The sequence below is a fragment of the Eptatretus burgeri genome, chromosome 1 (genome assembly GCF_056783735.1).
Source record: "Eptatretus burgeri isolate ZD-2024b chromosome 1, Ebu_testis_v1, whole genome shotgun sequence".
Lineage (NCBI taxonomy): Eukaryota > Metazoa > Chordata > Myxini > Myxiniformes > Myxinidae > Eptatretus > Eptatretus burgeri.
This window is the reverse complement of record NC_140961.1, coordinates 114,474,174-114,490,283: the sequence shown is the minus strand read 5'-3', so window position 1 is coordinate 114,490,283 and position 16,110 is coordinate 114,474,174. Positions and strand designations below refer to the sequence as shown.

The 16,110-nt window shown below is 47.1% G+C and overlaps 1 long non-coding RNA gene across 1 annotated transcript in view; it reads left to right on the top strand.

Moving 5' to 3' along the window:
- Nucleotides 1-10,692, top strand: part of LOC147035220 (uncharacterized) — a 30,081-nt gene extending 19,389 nt beyond the window's left edge. The window contains exon 3 of the long non-coding RNA XR_015061771.1: nt 10,628-10,692. This is a non-coding gene — a long non-coding RNA (uncharacterized LOC147035220). The remainder of the gene's footprint in view (nt 1-10,627) is intronic.
- The last annotated feature ends 5,418 nt before the right edge of the window (nt 10,693-16,110 follow it).

The window sequence follows — 16,110 nt, the reverse complement described above, 5'->3', positions numbered from 1 at the left end:
GTTTCTATTATAAATTTCTACAGTCCCTGCCAACCATTGGTACCCAAGAGGCTCCAGGAGGCTTTTAGAAGGTGGGGGGGGGGGTCCTTGTTTGTGGGGATTTCAACAGTCATAACATTATTTGGGGCTCTAAAATCACGGATAGAAATGGTGAATGTATTTAGGATTTGATTGATGAATTTGATATGGTTGTATTAAATGATGGAACGGGCACATGTATTAATCCGTCTACAGGGAAGATGTCCCTTCTGGATCTCACTCTCATTTCATCAAGTGAAGCAGTAAGATGTCATTGGAAGGTCCATGACGACAATCTCGGAGGTGATCACTTTCCAGTGATCACAAATTTTAAATTAGAAAGAGATCCTGAGGACACACAAGGACTGGCTTGTTGTATTGGAACTTTTCCAAGGCAGACTGGGGTCTTTTCTCATGTTGATGTTCCAATGAAGTAAAGGAAGGCATTGTCGATAGCTATATTTCGTTTTTGGCCTAATTATGACCTAATTATGAATTATGGGATACCTAATTATGTTTTCCTGGCCTAATTATGAATAACATAGGTGGGGATACAATCCCAACTTCCAGAAGTTCAGTGGGTAAGAAAATCGAAGTCCCTTGGTGGGATGAAGGTTGCAAACAAGCGATCCAGGAAAGAAGGGCAGCTCTTAAAAGATAAAGGAGAACCCTTAGGTTGTAGAATGTCGTAGAATATATACTGAACAAAAATATAAACGCACCAAGCGATTGTTACTATTTTACCTCGAACTCATTAATACTAAATCTTCACAACAATTTGGTTATAGAATCCATGACAATTGAGCATTAAATTTCAAAGAGTTCCTTGAGAATTCTCGCGACAGTCTTTGCGCTACAACAGCCGACACAACCGAGGTGTCACTGTCAGAGTTCACACAGTCAGTAGCGGGTGTGTCCACCGTTGGCGTCGCGCAGAGCGGTGCATCTCCAGCGCATGGACATCACCAGATTATCGATGGTGGCCTGAGGGATGTTTTCCCATTCCTCCTGGAGAGCCACACAGAGCTGGCGGACGTTCTCTGGGACTGCGTAACGTTGTCGTACGCGTCGATCAAGAACGTCCCAAAGGTGCTCGAAGGGCGACGTGTCGGGAGAATATGGAGGCCAGTCGAGGACATCAATGTCCTCCTCACCGAGGAAGTCCATGCAGATCCTGGCAACATGGGGGCGAGCATTGTCGTGCTGAAACGTCACATGGTGAAGGCGCACAAACGGCACGACGATGGGTCTGAGTATCTCGTCCCTGTACCGCTGCGCGTTCAAGTTTCCTTCAATGAAATGAAGCCGAGTGCGCTCTCCATTGCATATGCCTGCCCACACCATAACACTGGCACCACCGTGTGACACCCGACGAAGGACATTGGCATCAGTGTAGCGTTCCCCAGCCCGACGCCAGACGCGGAGTCCGCCATCAGCCTGATACAGCTGGAACCGCGACTCATCGGTGAACAGCACTCTCCTCCATCGTGCGAGGGTCCAGCGCAAGTGAACATTGGCCCAGTTCAGTCGGGTCTGACGCCGGACTGCAGTGAGGTCGAGTCCCCGGTGTGGTCAGCGGGCTCGGAGGTTGGCCTCCCTCAAGCAGTTACGCACCGTCTGGGCTGAAATGCGCCTGTTATGCAGCCCGACAGTCTCATCGGCAGTCCTCGTGGCCGGTCGGAGTCGATCCCGGAGATGTTGCAGCCTCATGTGACGATCCTGACCGGCGGTGGTCACACGTGGTCGCCGAGCATGTGGGCGGTTCACGGTGCTTCCAGTCTCTCTGAGGTGCGTTCTCAGGCGGCTAATGGTGGAGTGGTGGACATTGAAGTGTGCTGCAGTGGCCCGTACTGACGTCCCAGCATTCAGCATGCCAATGGCGCGCTCCCTCAAGATTTGTGACATCTGTGGCATGTTGACATTTGGCACCAGTCCACATTTTGGGGAGGCCTTTTATAGGGCAAGTTATAGGGAGTGTTTGTGTCCTGGTCACGCTCACTGACCATCACTCTGTCAAGCCCCATGGTGCTCATGGGAAGGATTACTCAACGTGTGAGTCCACACACTCAGAGTGGTCAATTTCAATGGGAACATCTGTCTTGAGCAAAACAAAGGAACCATTGCTCAAACATATCATCGGTTTGACCATTTTCCCATAATGGCAATCTTGACTTAGATATTTAGGTTGGTGCGTTTATATTTTTGTTCAGTATAAAAGGAAAAGGGCGCATGCTCAAAGGACTTTTAAACAAGCAAAGACTGCCTCTTGGAAATTATTCTGTTCTTCAATTAATCTGGACACCCCACTTAAAACCATATGGAAAAATAATTAAAAGTATGCAGGGTGTGAAATCTGGATGGAAGTCTATTCCGGCAATTATTTTCCAGAACAAAACCTTTTGTTCAAATATCGACAATGCAGAGGACCTGGGCCAATTCTTTGCTGGAAGTGGGGCCAAAATCATAAAGTATGATGAGTTGGAAGCTCGTACTCCCCAATTAGGAAATCAATTCCTGGTGACTACCAACGCAGTTCAGTCTCTAAATTCTTCACTTAATCTTAACTACACTCTTCTGGAGTTTAAACAGGTAATCCAGAAGGCGAGGAATAGTGTCCCAGGCCAAGATCTGTTATAGTTTCTCATGTTCAAGCACTTGGATGATAGGGTGTTGGGTGTGATCCTTAGATTCTTCAATAATGTTTGGGCTTTAGGGAAACTTCCTTATGATTGGGAACATTCAATTGTAATCCCTATCCTAAAAGATGGGAAACATAGCACAGCCGCATCTTCATATCGTACAATTTCTCTCATTTCAGTTGTCTGCAAATTAATGGAGAAGATGGTGAACAATCGCTTGGTTTACTTCCTGGAAAAGAACAATCTCCTGTATAAATTCCAGAGTGGGTCCAGAAAGGGAAGGTCCATTATGGACCACATTGCAGCACTGGCAAATGAGACTCGGAAATCCCTAAATAATCAGGAATCTCTTCTGGGAGTGTTCCTTGATATCCATAAGACATATGATTCAGTTTGGAAAGATGACCTCCTTAATAAGATAATCAACCTCGTGATTAATGAAGGAATGGTTGAGTGGATTAGGGACTTTGATCTAATAGATCCTTTCAGTTGAGGGTGGATCAGAACCTCTCTTCCATTTTTCATACAAATAAGGGCATTCTCCAAGGTAGCAGCCGAAGCCCAACTCTCTTTAATATTGTGATTAATGATGTCGCTTCCCATTCCAAGATCCACAGCAAGATATTTTTGTTCGCTGATGACATTGCCATGTGGATCTGTTGTAAGAGTTTAGTCCTTTCGGGTAAAAAAAAACTCCAGAACAATATCCGTCTTTTCGAGCAATGGGCCTTAGACTGGGGATTTAAGCGATCAGGCAACAAGTCAAAGTTCATCATATTTTCTCACAAGAAAAGGATTGAGGACATAGTGATGGTAGTTAATGGCACTTCCCTCAAACCATCTTCTGAAGTGTCATTCTTAGGCGTCATCTTTGATAAGGAATTAACCTGGACTCCCCATGTTAAGAAGCTGACTGGTAAATGTGCTTAAAGCATTAATTTATTACATTGTCTTTCTGGTACTGAGTAGTGAGCACATCGTGACAGTCTTCTGTTATTTTTAAATGTTTTCATGTTGAAGGCTACTGGCACGGACTGAATAGTCCTCATTGAGGCCAAGCCTTCAATAAAAGAACTGCATGAATAAAGTGAGGAGGGAAAATGAGTAAGGAAAATGAATGATAAAAAGTATATGATGTTTGTTTGCAAGAAAGAGAGATTAAAGTTTGATAGCTGGTAGCTGTAGTTTGAGTGAGACAGAAAGTAAGACCAGCAATCCTGACACGGAGAGTGTAAGATGGTTCCGGACACCACTTCAACGCTCTTAATTCGGTACGGTAGTACCACCCTGGGCGGTTGCTGTCTCCAATCTACTACCTAAACATCTAAAACTTGACGGGAACTCCACTTGAATGAATGAAAAGCTATGATTCATTCTTATCTGGATTATGGTGGCCTGGTCCTTGGGGATATGTCCACGAGCAATCGAAAAAAACTGGAGATTGTCCAGTCTAAAGTCATCCGTATCTGTTTAGGTGCTTTTACCAGCACTCCTGTTTCTGCCCTTCTGGTGGAAGCGGGCGAAATGCCCTTGTCTCTCCGTTGGGAATTTTTGAAAATGAAATATTAGGCTGGAACTACCTCATCTGGGGATAACCATCCTGGTAAAGCCTTATTTGCAAACTGCTGGGAATATCTAAAGAGAGATTGGAGATTGAGACCATACTCTGTGCAGAGCGTTGGTGCTGCTTAAACAGTTTCTTTGGCTATTGGGCACAATCCTGGATGAGTCGCCACTCCGACACAGTATACCGGCATGCTGGCACTCAATTTGCCGACCTCGGAAGGATGACAGCTCGAGTTAACCCCACCTGGTATTAATTCAACACCTGAGTAGGATTTGAACTCAGGACTCTGGGATCCAAAGCCCACCACCCTAACTATTAAGCCAACACCAGGTGTTTATAATATAATATCTAAAATATCTAAAGCAGTGTTTCTCAACCTTTTTTGTCCCACGCCCCACTTTAATTTTCAAAAGAATCGTATGCCCCACCATGATTGGAGACACTACAGTATATACTACATATGTATTCAAAAGGCTTTATTAAAACTTTATTGCAAATTTTATTCAATTGCGACTCACTTCAATGGGAGCCCTGCCCTTGACGCTGGCTTCAGATTTGTTTGATTCGAGGAACCAATTTTGTCAGTTTCAGCCTTAAATCACCATGTTTCGTTATTTCCAGTCGATTTCTCTTAGCTTGCAGCAAATCGGTTACAACACTAAATCCACATTCGACTAAATAATATGAAGGAAAAATTAATCAATACTTCCCTTGCCCAAGCAGTCGAGTTTGGGTATTTCTTTTCACTCTCCTCAGACAGCCACATCATGGTTCCTTTTATCTTAAAAAGAGTTTTCACAGACTCATCTTGTTGCAACTCACATAACTCCTCTTGGTATTGCTCTGGTACTTCAGATAAATCCACCAGAAATGGCTGAGTTAACCAAGAAGGGAACTTATAGCAAAGCTGTGAAAGTGATCATATATTGATTCATTAATTCTGAATCCTCATACCCCACCAAAATATTTCCACGCCCCACCGGTGGGGCATGCACCCTACCTTGAGAAACACTGATCTAAAGCTTGACGGGAACTCCACTTTCTCACCTTTTGGCCTTGCATGTAAAATGAATGCTGAGGAAATGGGGTTGGATTCCCTTCTGGTCAACCCCCACCATAAAATTTATATTTTGGCCCCCTGGACCCTTGAATCCCCTCGCCTCCATGTGGATCTCTGAGGAAAATCAGACATGGTTATTTCTGCAGTGACATGCAATCAGGCTATTGAGTTTATCAATTCAAATTGGAGTCAATCATACCATGTACATGCAGATAGCTCCAAAGAACCTTCTCTTGGAAAGACAGCTGCAGCAATATGCATCCCTGATTTCAGGGTGGTTCGGGAATTTCGGCTAACTAATCATCTCTCGGTCTTCTCGAATGTTCTGCCATTAAACTATTCTCCAACTATTTGCCATAGTTGTGGCTCTGGAATGGATAATTGAGTTTAATCCCCTCAGTGTGGTTATCCCCTTAGATTCACTTTCAGTGTTAAAGGCATTGCAATCCTTACAGGATGGTTGTAGGAATGACTTGGTGCTTGAAGTTTAGCATTTGGTTAATATTGCGAAGTGGAGCGGTCTGCTGGTCGACCTGTCATGGATCCCTGCTTATGTCAGCATTGGTGGAAATGAGGCCTGTGATCTAGCGGGGAAGCATGCCCTTAAACTGGAAAATGTGGGACCATCAGAAATTATTCGTCTGGCCAAGGACCAGATTGAGAAAAAATGGCAATTTCAGTGGGACTCCAGCACAAAAGGAAGTGATGGAGAATACAGTACATATTTTAAATTTCAGCCTAATGAGACACATGGTCTGGCAGCCAGAGTTATTTAATATACTTGATCTATGTTCTTTTTTATTATAATAATAATTATTATTATTATTTTTTTTGAATAAGGTTCACATGGTTGTGCCTGGATGGTTTTGAGGGTGGAGGGGTAGCAGCTGAAATGTGAATCCTATCCAGGCTCCTCCTGATTAACTAATCTTTGATTTTTGCTTGTTTTGTTTCCTTCTGATTACTCCAATGCAGGACTGTACCTGTTTGATCTTCCATTTGATATTAATTGAATTCTTGTAAATCCCATTAAAAATTCAATTGAACAATAATTTTTAAATAACATCATGGGTCAGGGTCAGGTGTCCATTCAAAGCGGGGTTGCATCAAAGTGTGACGTCTTGGTACCCAGTCATCACTGCCAGCAGTTATATATATAGTGAGGTACCTTCGTGAAAAAAAGTGTACACGGCGGACAAAAGCACCATTTTTTCACCAAAGAACTGCATCAACTTACGAATTAAGAAAAAGTCATGCTCCAAAAAAAAACAGCTTGCCGGAAGGGTCTTTTATGACGTCATTATGTTTAATTACATAATAATACAAACACGTTCAGAAAATATGATCACAGAATGCTATGGTTAGGTTTTTTGTTGCTACAGGTATGTTCTCCAGGTCAAGGAATATGCTGTTAATCATTGCTTGTAATCAAAACTGACCAATTAGGTGCTATGATGTGATTATGACATCATCATCATCTCTGTATGAAAAATCTTGGTGATACAATGCAATATTCTCGTGAAACAGATGAGACAAATAATAAAAGTGTGCTATTACAATATCTATTACACCTCACACTGGAAGTCTGGTACTACCATTAGGATACATTAATATGTGACTAATGTATAACTGTGTGGTCTGCTCAGGAAACACTTTATAACTGTTTTTTTTCTTTGTAAAAAATTCATTGCAGTAGCTTTATTTACTTTTTTGCAATGGTGATGGAGGAAAATGTCTTAAATATCACATCATAACATTTTATGGTGCAATTTGGTATTGACTTAGCTTTATATGGTAAATAATAGGTGATTACATCATTATGACATCATAAAGCATCCTTCCCATTGTCCATTTCTTTGGAGCATGACTTTTTTTTAATCATAAGTCCCATGCGCAGCTCTGGTGCAAAAATGACACTTTTGTCCACCGTGTAACGATCCTCGTCCTTTTGTCGTGAAGGTACGGCACTAGGTGGAGTGATGAGATGGAAGAGAGAGGGCAGGGGAAGGAGGCAGCTTTGTGAATGTGAGGTGGGGGGCGGCATTGAGAAGGGTGAGTGAGGGAGGTGAATGGAGGGAGAAGGGTGAGTGGGGAGTGTTGAGGGAGAAGGGTGAGTGGGGAGTGTTGAGGCAGAAAGGTGAGGGTGGAGTTTTTGAGAAAGGTGAGAGGGAAGCTTGGAGGGAGAAAAGTGTGATGGTTGCTTTGATAGGGAGGGTTGAGAGGGGTGAATTGCCACTAAAGTTGGAAAAAATAGGATGATTGATGGAAAGGAAACATGCATACCAAACTGGGGTTTTAATTTTTATTAGTTCAGAAATGTAACTAAAGACATTTCTTGTGGGATGCAATGAAGGTGAATTGAGAGAATGGATAGAAGAAGTGTTGCAACAGTTGGACTTCTTAGACAAGGTATGGAGGAAAGGTCAAATTGAGAGCAGTCTGTTGAAATAGAAAAAGAGTCGTGAATTATGATACAGTAATGGGAACCACACGTGTTAAAGAGGAGGATGAAGCATTATAAGAGACCGTTTTTATTATTATGATTATTATTGTTATTATTATTATTATTTTTTGATAAAGATTGTATCAAGATTGCATAACATTAGGTAAAAGAAAGGTTGAAGAAAAAATTGTGAGGTGAATGGTGAATTTGGATCGTAAATGCTGAGGGTAGAACAGATCCAGCAGATGCACGTGGTTATAGGAGGTGTATCGTTATAAGTTAAAAAAAAAAAGGATTGCATAAGATTCAGAAAAGGAAAGGTTGAAGTGAAATTGTGGAGGTGTATGGTCAGTTTGGATCGGTAAACGCAGAGTGAAGCTGATGATTCGATGAAAAGTACGTGGTTGAGAGACACCTGGTTACAGGAGGTGTATAGTTCGAAAGGAAACAAGGAAAATTATTATTTTTTGATGGAATTTTGAAGATTAGGTAAGATTAGGGAATGGAAGGTTGGAGGAAGAAATCGTGAAGGTAATGGTGAGAGTTGGTCAGCTCAAATAGAAAGAAGATGGTGTGCCGGCATAAGGAGGAGGAGGAGGAGGAGGAAGAAGAAGAAGAGGAAGAGGAAGGATCCGTACTCATGGGTATGGAGGGTGAAAGGGTTGTTGTTTTTTGTGATTTAAAAAAAAATTAAAGACAAGAACCAGAGAGTATAGTTGGGAGGGATAGATGGGGGGCAGTGGGAAAAGTGGAGAAAATAGGAATTGATGGTAATAGCAAGAGAATACAAATAAAAACGATCATACACCAAGAGGGGAAGGACAGGTAGGCCTCAAGGAACCCGATAAAAGAAGGTCGACGAAAAGTCACAAAATAGCACGATTTTTTGAAAAAAAAAATGAACTCGGACCACACAGTAAACATGTAGGTGATAAAATAAACAGTTAAATCATGACATATAATGACCGGAAACTTAACTTTGAGAAAGTTGGCAGAGACCCTTGAGAGAAGCAGCCATTGCCTCAAACCTGGAACCGGATTTTTCAATCCGTTGATTGAAAAAAATTGAAGAACTGGTGGGGAAATTCAAACTTGAAATGGTGGGAGAAATCAGGAAAGGCAAGGTACGTAATATTCATAAAATGTACAAGCACATATACATTCCCATTATCCCCTATGTGATATATCCACCATTGGATCCTTAAAATAATTACTTAGCTCCTCAACTCAAATTGATCCAGACACCTAAATAAATGTGAAAGTGCAGGAAGAGGGGTCAGAAACAGTGGTGAGAAAGGGGTAGTGAGGGGTCTTCCACATGCTGTGATGCACCTTCCACAACCCTGGCTATGATTGTGGTCACCACAATGGTTGTCGGTTCGGGGTCGCCTCCCGCACACTCCCTCTCAGATTCCTTCCTCCACTTCATTAGCGCCCCGGTTGTGTGGGGACCATGGATGTTCTTGGGCTGACTATGATGTACTGCTTAGCTGAGTGGAAATCTCATCCTGTCTTGTGAGGCGACGGCAGTTCAGTGTTGGTGTGGCAACAGTCAGGGTGAGATGCATCACATCAAGCTCGATTGTGCTTCCATGAATGAAGTGCAAAAAGCTGCAGAAAGGATGAAACAATGAGTTGAGGAAGAACAAAGATAGAACAGGTAAATAATAATTAAGAAGACGAAAGTTGGAAAGGAAAGTCTGGAGAAAGGCGGGAAAGAAAGAGAGCGAGTGAAGGAACGATTCTGTAATCTCATTCCAATCTCCCCCAAGCTTCATGTGTGAGATCTCCCCTCAACTGCTGTCTCTGATCTCCCCTGAACCATTTAAATCTGCTGTGTCTCACCCTTTAATTTGACCCCCCCACCTCATCTCGTGGCTTTCAGGTCCCCCTTGGTTCGGGCTGGTGGAGGCGGTCAGGGCCCCCCTTTGATGATGATTGGCTGGGTCTTCGCTTTCTGCCTTGCAACGCAGTTTCTTTCAGTCGGAGGGGGGGGGGTGGTGGGGGACTTTTGCTGTGGTTCTATCCAGTGGGCGGGGTGGTGCGAGAACTCACCACCTACCTGTCAAGGGTGAGGGATTGCTTTAGCTCGGATGGAAGGTTAGCGAGGCATGGGTTTTGGGAGCAGTGCAACAAATTCTCTGCTGAGATGGATGCAATAATTTGTTGTGTGTGCATGTGTTGCAAGAAATAGTTTGAGTTGAGGATGTGCAGAAAGGAAAGAACAAACTTATTCTAACCCACATTTACAATGCATGTCTATCCTCATGAAAATCATGTATTCTTAATCAGAAAACAGAATACTAAGGCATAACTAGTGATAAACTTATCTGCATGTGCTTTATATAAAGGTGGTCTTGGTGACATTGGTTGGTCTTTATCGCACCTGCCTGTCGTAGCATGACCATGGGCTTCAAGTATTTACAGCAGCATGTATGTATTTGCCTCAGCAAATTGGAATGCAAACTGATTATGCTTTACAAGCATTTAATAATGAAAGTTGAAATGGATTAACATAGAACAACTCCTGAGCCCTCTAAATAAAGCATAAAATACACAAACAAAAGCTTTAGTGTTTCCTCCCCTCTTCCATCACCTTTTCCTGTTCATTAATTCCCTTTATGTTTACCCACTAGCCGTTCTCCTTTGCTCTCCCATTAGCTGTGCTCCTGCAAAGAAACAGAAAAAAACAATACTCTCAAAAAGTTATTCTTAAGACAAACTTGGAAAAAAATAGTATTCCTACCTCTTTCCCACATTTTTAAGGCATTATAACTGACACATTTTAAAACTTTTTTGGTAACTGATTTTTGATTCAAAATTCTGATTAAAATATAATGTTGAATTGTGATAGTTTGATGCAACACTAAACATTTTTGAGTTTTCCAACCTTCATTCAGGATGAATTCACAAGTTATGCAGTTGGTTTTGGCAATGATGTTTGCCGTTCAGGAAATTAATAAAGATTAAATAAGAACAGAGTTCAATTTGTTCGACCACTTTATTAGCGTGGAACGACAATAATCAAACAAGTATTGAACAGGTTGAAACACCCACAACATCCCTGGCTCCGGGTCAGGCTGCGCATGCGCACTGGCACAGGGAACCGTCGATATGTAGAATTACCGTAAAGTACAATGTTCTCTATCTCCCTCCGAGTCTTTATTATGTTAATAGATAAAGGCTGAGAAAATATTAAGTTTAATGAATGAACAAAAGTTTATATCGCCCATCGTGTGACTATTCCATGGAGTAGTCCTTGTGCCAGGCAGGCACGCTGGTCGCTCTGGTGGATCGGCGTTGACCTATCGCTGGTGCTGGTGGTGTCACATCGGGCCCCAGTGGGGATGGGGCTCTCGGGGTTTCAGGGGCCGATGGTGGCGTCTGAAGGATCGCGCGCCTCGGTGTGCCTCGTCCTGGTGCTGCTGGCGTGTCTAAACCGGGTGACGTGTTGCGCCGGGTGTGCATACTGACGTCAGTGCCGGCGTGGGCCCCGTTGGCGTCGCAGATGTCACGGGTTCGCTGTCGAGGTCAGGCAGTTGCGGTGTTACAACGGGTGCAGGTACAGTGATTCGGGTTGCTAGATCATCATAGATAGACCGGGGTGGCAGCTGGTCATTGCGAACTGGGCTAAACTTGCGCAGGAATTTCCTGTTCCGAAGTGTGACTCTGCCCGAGCCATCGATCTTGATCACGTATTGGTCGTGTTGGCGTACCTCCACGATACTGCCTGTCTTGTCCCATTTTTTTGGGTGGAATCCTGTCTGATTCTGTACGCGGACTTGGTCCCCTACAGCAAGTGGCAGAAGGCGTTTGGTGTGTTCTGCCCAGGTGTCGGCTGTGCGGATATGACGTTTGCGGAGGGCCTCCTCCCTCGCTTTCAGGGTCTCATGCCAAGTGTCGTGCGGTCTGTACTTCCCGGGGATAATTGGGATGAAATCGCTGCGTGACGGGCGGCCGAAGACACACATTGCCGGGGAGATCTTCGTGTCAGTGGTCAGGCGTGTTACGATATTGTAGTATCGCTCTCTGCACAGCGTCAGTGTCAAGTTCTCCCTGCGGGCTGGTGTTGTCCGTGATAAGTCGTTTCATTGTCTTAACTCCAATCTCCGCGCGACAGTTGCTGTGAGGGAAGGCCACCGATGACAAGCGGTGGTGTACGCCCCATCTGTGCAGGAATGACCTGGTCTCGGTGGAGGTGAACTCCGGTCCCCATCCGACGCGAGCTCTTCTGGTGTCCCGTACGTCACGAAGGCGCGACGTAAGTGGTTTATGAGTCCGGCGGCGCCACCCGTCGACTTTGAGATGATCGGCCAGTTCGAGTATCTGTCCACTGTCACAAGGTAGTGTGCACCCCTGTGTACAAAGAAGTCCGAGCACACTGCCTGAAAGGGGTAAACGACCGGAATAGGTGGAGTTGGTGGCGCTCCAGGCTGTGATGGTGCCATCCGGTGGCAGTGTTCGCAGTTTTTCCGAGTGGCGCTGATGTCGGCCGACATGCCTGGCCAGAATACAGAGGATTCTGCGCGGGCGGTCATCATTGATACGCCCTGGTGGGCAGCGTGTAGGGCGCTCAGCACATCGCCGCGGAGTGAGGGTGGTATGACTACTCGGTCCTTGTATAGGATCACCCATCTGTCGATGTAATGTTCTCGCGGTACTGGTGATAGTCGCGAATTGTCTCTGGCATCTCGATTTTTGAGTCGGGGATGCCGTTCATTGTCATTCCCTCCAATATGTGCATATCGCCATCGCTGCTGGTGGCTTCCCTGACGCGATCCCATGTTACTGATCGCAATGATTCGAGGCCCGCGGCACACCATGCCAGGTTGTCCTCGACGTCGTCGTCATACTCCGGCTCAGTTTGGCGTAGGGAGGGACAGGACGTCGGTGTGCGTGCTTGGTTGGAGGTGGGTCGCTATGGTGGCATTGTCATCTGGAAGGTTCATGAGTGAGGTCGCGTGGTGCCAACTGGCCTGCGCGACATGGCATCTGCCGCCTTGTTCTTCATTCCCGGGATATGTATGATGCGGAAGCGATAACGCAGGGTCTTCTCCTTGAGGTTCCTGAGGCGGGGGTTGGGTATGTCGTCAAGTGCTCTGTCCGAAAGGAGTTTCAGCAGTGGTTTGTGGTCTACCGCAACGATCAGGTTCTCGCAGCCCAGTACGGCAGCGCGCTTTGTCCAAGGCGTCCGCGACTGCGAGAGCCTCGCCTCTATGGGCGCGTATCTGGATTCTGCCGCGTGTGTAAATCTGCTGCCGACCAGGGTTATTTTCCATCCATCAGTGCAGCAGAATGGTCTAACTGGCACGCATCGGCAGTGCTTTTGGAAGCAACCAGAATCCGATTCCCTCCTTCGACCAGTCCGTGGCGATGCATGTTGGCTTAGTTTTGTCAAATATGCGGACACCGTGTTCGATTTCTTGTACGATCACGTCTTCGACTCGCGGAATATGTCCTCTAACTCCATGGTCCACTGGAAGCGTTCTCCACTTTTCAGGAGCTTCCGGAATGGCTGCATTCGCTCGGCCATACTAAAGGCGTATGCCACCTGGTTGACAAGCCCGAACCACGATCTGACGTCGGTGATGTTACGCGGTTGTGGGAAATCGTGGATTGCTTCCAGGTAGCGGCTGCACGGTCGCACGTCGGTCATGGTGATGGTGAAGCCCGCGAAGTCCACCGTGGGTGCGCTGAAGACAAACTTCTCCGGGTTGAGGATGATTCCATTCCGGCCGCATATATCCAGCCATTGGACCGCCTGGAAGTAGCTCCCTCAATCGTGTCTGACCATAGGAGCGTGTCATCTACGCACTTGGTCTTGTTACCACGTCCGCGACGATCTCATCGTATCGTCGTGAGTAACCGTCCCCGATGCCATATACCCTTGTGGGGCAGATAGGTACCGGTAGCGCCCCATGGAGTGATGAAGGTCGTCTTGTGGCGGTCGTCCTCGTGTAGGCGGACGCTATGGTAACCGTTCCATGCGTCGAATACTGTCTTGCGCTTCCCGTTAGGTACGCGTCTCGCCTGGTGGAACGGGATTGGGTGTGGTGGGTCTCGCGGAACGCATGCTTGTTCAAGGCCTGAAAGTCGACGGTGCGTCGCGGCTTGCCATTCTTTTCGCGCAAATTACCATGCGGTGACACCATGTCACCGGCGTGCCGACGGGTACTTCCTCCAACACGCCGAGCCGAACGTCCTGGTCGAGGCCTGCTTTTACCTCATCTTGCCAATGTATGGCCACGGAGATGGGAGTGTGATGGGCAACCGGTGTCGCGTTCTCACTGAGCATAAGACGTAGTGGCGGGCCGGTCATTCTCAGTAGTGGCTGGTGTGGGCACGTGTTGAATGTGCTCTGAGCATACATCCTGAGTAAATGTGACTGTAGTGCCTCTCTGTTGGCCTCGGTCGCTGGCATGGGGAGTGCGGTCGGCTTGGTCGGCGGCTCCGCGCGTCGCGGGCAGCCGCACACATCCGAGTTCGTCAGATTCACCTCTCCCAGGGTCGGGAATCTGGCCGAGATCATTCCCAGGTCCATGCAGGCCGCGCGGGAGAGGAATATGCGGTCTGAAGAGTCCGCCACATACGCGATTTGGCGCGTCTCCACCTCCGAGCGTCGTCACTGTTACCGGCGAATCTGACTACCACGGCTCCGAGGATACGAATTCCTCTGTTGTTTGCGGCCTTCATGGTCATGGATACAGGTATGAGGTCCTCGGTACTCAGGCCCATTTGTTGGACGACTTTAATGCCGATCAGGCAGCTCTGGCACCCCGTGTCTGCCATAGCGGGTAGGGTTACCGCGCGGGTGTGTTTCAGGAGGTTAAAACCCAGCGCTTTGTAATCCTCGCGCTTGTTGGTGAGAGTGAGGTTGACGTATGGCTGCGGGTCGGATATGCGTTTCATCCACTTATCGCACATATCATCGTACAGGTGGTGAGCAAGGGGAAGCGTGCGCATTTCGTCCTCTGTGCTGGCCATGGTGACCGTGCATAGCTCGACGAAGGCTGCCGTCTGCTCGTCGTACATCCCGTCGGTCTCCTTAGATGGGGGTCTTGCCGATCGGCCGCCCAGGCACGCCTTGTCGAGGTGATTCTGGCGGTCACACTTCCGGCACTTTTACCGTATCCGGGGGCACTCGGCGCGTCTGGCGCGCCATTGAGGCGTTTTGCCGTGGCCCACCTCGCCGCAGTAGATGCATACTCCTTCGGGCTTGGCCTTCCGTTTTTCCGGCCTGGCTCCTACTCTGGCGTGGACGTCCTGTCGCTTTCCCCGCCGATACGAACTACTGATCGCGTCCGTGCTCTGAGTGTCAAGCAGGCGCGATGCCGAGCGTTTTCCAGACTCTTTGGCCTCGATATACTCTATCATGTCCTTTAATGGCATGTCCTGGTTCTTCTCACCGAGTAGGTCAAGTTGTATTGCTTGGTCCGCGATGCCACGGGCAACCACGTTGCGCAATATCTCTTCCGTGAAGTCGTTGACCTGATCGCACCCCGCCTTGGTGCACTTCATTTCATACTTGCACGTGTCCGCCTGCCCCTTGATGCGGGCGTGGAACGACCGGACGGGCTCCTCGTGTCCCTGCCGCATGTTAGACAGGGCCACTCGAGCTACCATCGTGTTCTCCGTCCGGACGGCGAGCGCCTTCATGGCGGCGAGGACGTCTTCTTCATCGCTGCCCACGAGGCTCCTACCCGCCGCGCGAGTGAGGTCCTTTCTCAGCTCCTCCTCACAGCACTCCAGTAGCTGCGCGACTATGTCGGGTCCGACAAGCTTAGTACCTGTTTTGTATCGCCCCCAGCGGGTTATGAAGTACGACCAGGCCTCGCCCGTGCCCGGCCAGTGCTATGGAGGACGCTGAGTTTCTCCATCTTGGCATTGAGCTGCCGCCCTGGGGGCGGCGACGTGCACAGTGGCGTGTATACTCAACATGGCGGCCACCACTGCCGCCTCTGCGTGTGTAGCCATATAGTCACAACCCTCGATCGGGCACTCTGCTTCCACCGGCGCCATAGGAACAGTTATTCTGGAGTAAACGTTCTATGTTCGGTGATGCACACGTGTGTACAGTGTCCTGGGGGCGAAGATTGGGTACAGAACCCGAGAAATCCAAACTCACTGTCGACGTTCTCGTGGTCCGTTTTCACCCAGTCGCGTCCTCCTCAGCACCGACGATCTTTACTCGACTGCATCAAGTTGTTTGATTATAAATAAGAACAGAGTTCAATTTGTTCGACCACTTTATTAGCGTGGAACGACAATAATCAAACAAGTATTGAACAGGTTGAAACACCCACAACATCCCTGGCTCCGGGTCAGGCTGCGCATGCGCACTGGCACAGGGAACCGTCGATATGTAGAATTACCGTAAAGTACA